At 37.3% G+C, this 6,713-nt stretch overlaps 1 pseudogene; it reads left to right on the forward strand.

Annotated features, from left to right (window-relative positions):
• Positions 1-782: 782 nt before the first annotated feature.
• LOC101564337 lies at positions 783-974 on the forward strand (annotated as a pseudogene).
• The last annotated feature ends 5,739 nt before the right edge of the window (positions 975-6,713 follow it).

Raw genomic sequence — 6,713 nt, forward strand, 5'->3', positions numbered from 1 at the left:
TTCTCTTTCTTTTGAAATGGGTTTTCACTGTGTAGCTCAGGCTGGCCTGGAACTTATGGTGATGCCGCCCACCTCAGTCTCCTGAGCACTGGGATTATAGGAGAACTATGCCTGGCTTAATAATTTCCTTTTCTTTTCTGAAATGCTTAAACACGTTCTTGGCTCTTTTTCTTTGCTTTTGTTGTTGGTTAGTTATTCCCGAAGATCCTAGTATCCCAAAAATTCACACAAAGTTATTTTTCTCTCACTCTTTTATGTTTGTTTCTTTACATTTAAGCCTTTCTATGAGGGGTTGGAATTTTGACAGGTATCTAGGGTGAAGAGGAGAGAGATAGTCCTGCCCAGGCAAGAGCATAAATAGCCGTATGTGGGGATATGCAAGGTATTTGGGGACAAAAATTATAATTGCGTATAGAGGTGACACCTAGTATTAAGAAAGGAGAATAGAATAGAAATTCACAGGCTTTTAGAAGTAAAGGAAGATGTCCTTAGATCTTTCCAGCAAGCTTCAGACCTACGTATTCAACCACATGCCTATCACACACGGATGGGCTGTCTCATAGCAGGCTCCTGTTAGCCATCTCACTCATATTCATGTGATGTCACACCATACGCATATGCATAATTTTTTTTGACATAGAAACAGCAGAAGCATTTTAATGTGTTTATATAAATAGATCTGTATAATTATCAGTAAGCACACATGACTTTAAAAGAACAGTTCTGTTTACTCAAATTGAAGTTAGGTTTTATTACAATATAAAACTCAGGGGTCGGACGGAATGAGGGTATGCGATGGAGGCAGGCTGGAGCCGTGTGTGCTCTCCTGCCAGAAGAATGTGAGAAAGCGGAGCGACTCGCTGAAGGGGAAGCGCCGGGATGAAGGGCTTTCTGCCGCTGCCCCCAAGCCGAGGGACGCGGAGATCATGCAGCAGAAGCAGAAAAAGGCGAACGAGAAGGAGGAGCCCAAATAGCTTTGCGGCTTCGTGTCCAACCCTCTTGCCTTTCTCGCCTGAGTGCCTGGAGCCAGTTCCACCCTGCTCAGGCTCGTGTTTGTGTTCTGTCCTGTCAGGTCCCTACACTGATGGCTTTCCCTTTGCCCTGAGTCTGCAGTGGGTCCCTTTTGTGCTTCCTTCCGCTCAGGTAGTCTCTCTCCCCCTGGGCCACTCCTGGGGGTGAGGATGTCACCCTTTCTCAGTGTTTTTTATTCCTGTGGGGCAAACCCCAAAGTATTTAAAGTAGCTTTGTAATTAAAACAAAACAAAACCAAAGCTCAGTAAGTTAGGTTATATTCTAAAGAATATAATATAATAATGGTGGAGTGAGAGCCATTATATTTAATATATCTATGCATTACACATCTGTGCATTATTACCTATCTTTATGTGAAGCAGACAATTTTACATATCTATTGTTTTGGTTTTTTTTTTTGTAGATGCTTTACAATGTTTTTAAAATTTAATTTATTTTCAGCAGAAAAGTATAAAAATGAGGTATAAAAGTAAACCCACATTAATATGCTGAGCTGTAAAGGGCTCAAGTCAGCAATTTTTGACATTGCTAGTCCTACAGATAACCCACTACTATTATTGACTACTGGACTATATTGGAATAGTTTGCTGAATCCACACACCTACAATATTTAGATGACAATGGAATACCCATCTCAGAAAATTAGACAAAAAAAGGATACAAATGAAAAACCATTTTGTATCTATATATTCAAAATAGTTAGTTTAGATATACAGCTACTTTCTCCTAATTCAATGAGAAGAAAGATTTGTACTAATAGTGTTTGGAGAGGATATCATTTCTGCATCTTGTACTATGAATAGCCACTAAGAAAACAACAATATGCAATGTATTATTTATTGAAACTGTCCTATTAGCCAGTTTTGAAACTGTCTCATTGCTATTTCTCAAAAATTAAAAAAATTAATTTATTTTAAAAAGTAAAAGCAGAGCAAAATAATATGCTGTACTTCTTTCTATTCAAGCTGATCACACCCAAAAAACTGTCATCATCATCATCTCAAAACCTCATCATTCCCAAATGTATTTTTCCTGGATCCTTAACAATGCTCTTTAACTGTTGCCTCAGTCTATTGTTTTCCATAGATAATTCACAGAAGAAGTACAACTATTATACAAATTCATAAAGAAATACTCAGTATCGCTCCCCATTAGAGAAAAGAAAATTAAAACAACATTGAGATTTCATCTCACCCAGAAAGTATGGCTATGACCAAAAAATCAAATTATAACAAATGCTTGCAAAGCTATATTGCTATATATGACCTGGTACAACCACTATGGAAATCAGTGTGAAGATTCCTCAAAAAACTAAAACTAGAAATTCCATTTGACTCAGCTATTCCCCTTCTAAGTATCTTCTTAAAAGAGTTAAAGATATAATATTACAGTGGTACATGCACACCAATATTTACAGCAGCACAATTCATAAGAGCTAAATCTTGGAAGCTGCCTGTGTGTCCATCAACAGATAAGTGGAACCAAATATAGGAATGATGTTAGCATTTTCTTGAGTAATAAAAATTTGTTGTAAGTCTGGCATTTACATGCAATGGAGTACTAGTCTACCATAAATGAAGTTGGCATTTACATACAATGGAGTACTAGTCTGCCATAAAGAAACTTTCTTGGGTCATTTGTAGACAAATGGATGCACCTTGAGACAAAAATAAGTGAAGTAAATCAGATACACAATTTTAAATATTGTGAAGTTTCCCTTCTGTGAGAAACTCAAATTATAAATAAAGAACAAAACAAAAGACAGAGAATAGGAAGTAGGAAGACAGGTCTTTCTCAAGTGGGCAGGGATCAAGTGGTAGGAATGGTGGGGAAGGCAGGGGATGGAAAAGGAATTGAGATGTCGTTATACATACATGTTTCATTCCTTGTGTGTATCAGCCCCACACAAGGAATGGAAATACTATGTACTGCAAACATAGACGAATAAATACCAAAGCTTGTTGCTTTCCTGGGGTCCCTTCTCTGCCTTGGGCCCTGCTGTTCAGAGCAGGGTCCTCTCTGTTCTATTCCTTGGCTACTCCTGTGCATGTCCAGTGCCTACATGGCACCCACTTCTGCTCATGACCATTGCCTGAGAGTTTTTTCTTTTCCCTGCTTAGATTTAAGGCAACAGTTTTTTACTCACTCTCCTGGCTTCAGTATTACTCTTTTCAAATCAGTTTTCTCAAGCAGCTGTGGTCAATTTCAATTATGGAAATCTGACTGCTTTCTAAATTCTCTAGTCCTTTCCAGTTTCCCTTAGGATAAAATCTCCTAGATCTTTTTTTCCCCATGCAATATAAGAAAGTTTTTGTGTCCTTGGTTAATATTTCTTGTTGTCCTTACTCTATTTTACATCGTCTTCTTCGAGATGCCTCTACTAAAATGTAAATTCTATGATGCCAGGACTAGCTCTATTGGTCATACTATAACCTAGCATGTGGCAAGATGGGTGCCACAGAGCACAGCCATAAATATTTGTTGACTGCTTAAAATACACTGAATATTCTGTGCTACCTATAGCTACTAAGTCTTATTTTTGTTCTTTCTTCTCTCTCTAGACCTCTACTCTTTCTTAGCTTTAGTGACTGCTGTTGAACCTTTAGTCCTCAGCTTTGAGGTCACATCACTGTCTGATCACCTTCTTATCAGGCAGAATCTCTCTCTACTACCCAGTGTTTTTTCTTCTTCTAGCATTGACTGCCCTATGTCATAATCATCCACTGCTCAGTTTCCTTGACTAGATGGTAAAGTGTGTGAGGACAGGGTTTATGTCTGACTTATCTATCTATTCCCCATGATTTACCAATGTGTTTGGCTCATCCTATATGTTCAACACATATTTGTTTTAAAATAAATTATAATATATAATCTTATATTATTATTTGTAAAACTATTAACATTTACCACATCACACAAATGTCTGTCTGTGATGAACCAAAACAAAAATTGTTAAGTTGTACAGAATTTTAAAGTATAATATAAACAAGTAATATTTCTAATACAAGTGGTTAAGATAACAAAGAATGATCAAGAGATAAACTTCAACTAATTTGAAAACTAATTTGATGTACTGTCCACCTAAATTATTTTATAATATGACAAGTCATGCAATCACTGTCTTCACTGTGTGGCTTTATTTCTCCAATTTCCATTAAGACAAATAAATCAAATTGACTGTTTTGAGGGAGAGGAAATATAGTCTATCCAAGAAGTTCTTGAGTATTGAAAAGATATTTCCTCACTGTTTGCATTCTATTGAAAATGGTTTTATGCATTTGGAGATTTGTTATTTCTACAATATAACTGAGGGCTTTTTTTAGGTCAGGATATCTGTTTTGGAAACCTATGGTGTTTTGCATTGGTGAAACTTGGTCCTCTTTGGTCAATGAATGAATCACATTTGTACAACCAACTTTATCTGCCTTGCATTTGTCAGTTAAACCTTTCCTTGGAAGGCAGAGCAACTTGAATAGGACACTTGCTTAACTATCTACCCAGACCTCATGGTAGCAGGTAGTTGGAATACATAGCTCAACATAGCAATGAAATCAATGACAACAGAGATAAATGTGTTCTAACAATGGCCATTAACACATTCCCTTAAAACTATAACCACTGATTTATTAATTTTTCCAAATATATAAATATAATAAAACAAGCATATGAGCTTATACCTATATGTTCTTTGCTTTCTTGAAGTTGTTCATCAATAATTGGCATAGGCTAAAAATCTTAGCTTACCTTGAGCTTTATTATCCCAAATAATTTGCCTTGTATTATCAACAAAGGAGAATGCTTTCCCCAAAATATATTTCTTAATTGACAGTTTACTTATCTGAAAATCAAAATACTGCTTATTTGTGGTTCTCCATTTGATTTAAGAAGAACTATTAGGGCAGAAGATAGATACAAAGATTGATAGCATCCTTTAAAAATAATAATTGCAGTCATCAAAGCTAATACACATTGACAGGGGTAGTATATTAAAAGCCATTAAAAAAAACAGCTGTTTAGCTGTAGGGAATTCACTCTTAGGCTGAATCCAAAGATATGTGTTGGTATTTATTCAGTAATCAATCACAGAAAGAAAAGAACTCGAATTTTAGTTGGAAGTTTTTATTTTTATCCTTTTCCTTACTCCTGGTCTTTAAACCTGCTCCGAGGAGAGCTATACATGCCAGGCTAGTGCTCATCAAAAGCGAGCAATCACAGCTAAATCAGCATGCAAAATGCCACTCAACCTTGGGCCTTTTATTAAAATTTGCTGGGACTCAATTTGAGATAGCGATCATTCTTATTAAAAAGCAAAATGTAAGATAGTTTTTTTATATAAATCTCTGGATGGAATGGAATTGTTAATCAGCATAGGCTGATGTGATTTCTCTGTTGCAAATCCTGCCGAGGGCTCAGAAGTGGCACATTACCATAATTCGTAGGCTAGAGCTGGCAGCTTGAAAAAGACCTGCAAGAATCTTTAAAATGCTTAAGCAAAGCTGCAAGTCACAGCAAAACAACACAGTGAGAGCGCCTGCCGGTGTGTCTCCCGTTATATAAGGAAGTTCTGGCCTCTTTCTCATTACTGGCTTTTCTTGATGCGCTCCTTGTTTATGTTGTTGGGTGCTGTTTATAAACAACCTCTCAACACAGCGCTTCTGCACTGGACCCACTGTAAAATTGGTCCATTTACCATGTTCTTGGCTCGCCACAGAGGGTGCATGAACAGCCTTGCATTTTTCTTTTAGGACAGAAAGTGGAGCCAATCAATTAACTATATGCACTTAACGCATTGTTTGTTTCCTCTACCATATCCTTCTTCCCTGTTGGACATCATTCTCCGTAAGTTTTTTACTTAAAAAAAAGAGCACCTTCCAAAAGATATAGAACTCCTGTTGGATACACAATGGCCTGTTTATGTAATGCCTATTTTTCACCTTAAGAAAATATTGTTTGATTTGGAGACCAAGCCTAAAATTGAGTAAAGCCAGACACTTATATCATTTTTCCCCATGGAGGGAATATCACATTTGCTCTTTCACTGGAAAACGCATGGCACATCTACTAGCAGATGTCAGCATAAACCAAAAGACTGTGGCTGAGGGAGTGGTACAAGGATTTACCATTAACAGAAGCATCAACTTTTTAAAAAGTGATGGCATTGCGACCTAACTATGAAGGAAAACTCAAAGGAATCATGTGATCATGTACAAAGCAGTGCGGATACCTTTCTTACAAAGAGCCCAAATAATGTGCTCACTGGGAAGTTAAATTGCTATCAAACCTATCTGCACAGGAGACGGGGTGTCGAAGGAAGAGAACTTCCTGTCCAGTGTTCTGGGATGGGGAGATGTCAGATGGATTCCAAGAGTCTTTCCAAGTCTTTTAGAGTATGGTTTTGAGCTCAGAGGTTTTCTTTTTTAATGACAAACTAAAACAACACTTAAACTCTTAATCAGGAACCCATGATAGAAGTCAATAATAGAGTCAAGGTGTCCCAACTTTAATACAAGATCGAAGGACGGCCCCTGGATATGTGACACTGTGGGCACTGAGAGGAGGTTGGTAGTGTCTACAGGGACATAGAGGCACATGTCGCTGCATGAGCACGTGTCTTATAATGAATAACGTTCTACTTTTTCTGTCCTGATGACCAACTTGTTTCTCTGTGATTAGAAACCTCA

The sequence above is a fragment of the Octodon degus genome, unplaced genomic scaffold (assembly GCF_000260255.1).
Source record: "Octodon degus isolate 3935 unplaced genomic scaffold, OctDeg1.0 scaffold00071, whole genome shotgun sequence".
Taxonomy (NCBI): domain Eukaryota; kingdom Metazoa; phylum Chordata; class Mammalia; order Rodentia; family Octodontidae; genus Octodon; species Octodon degus.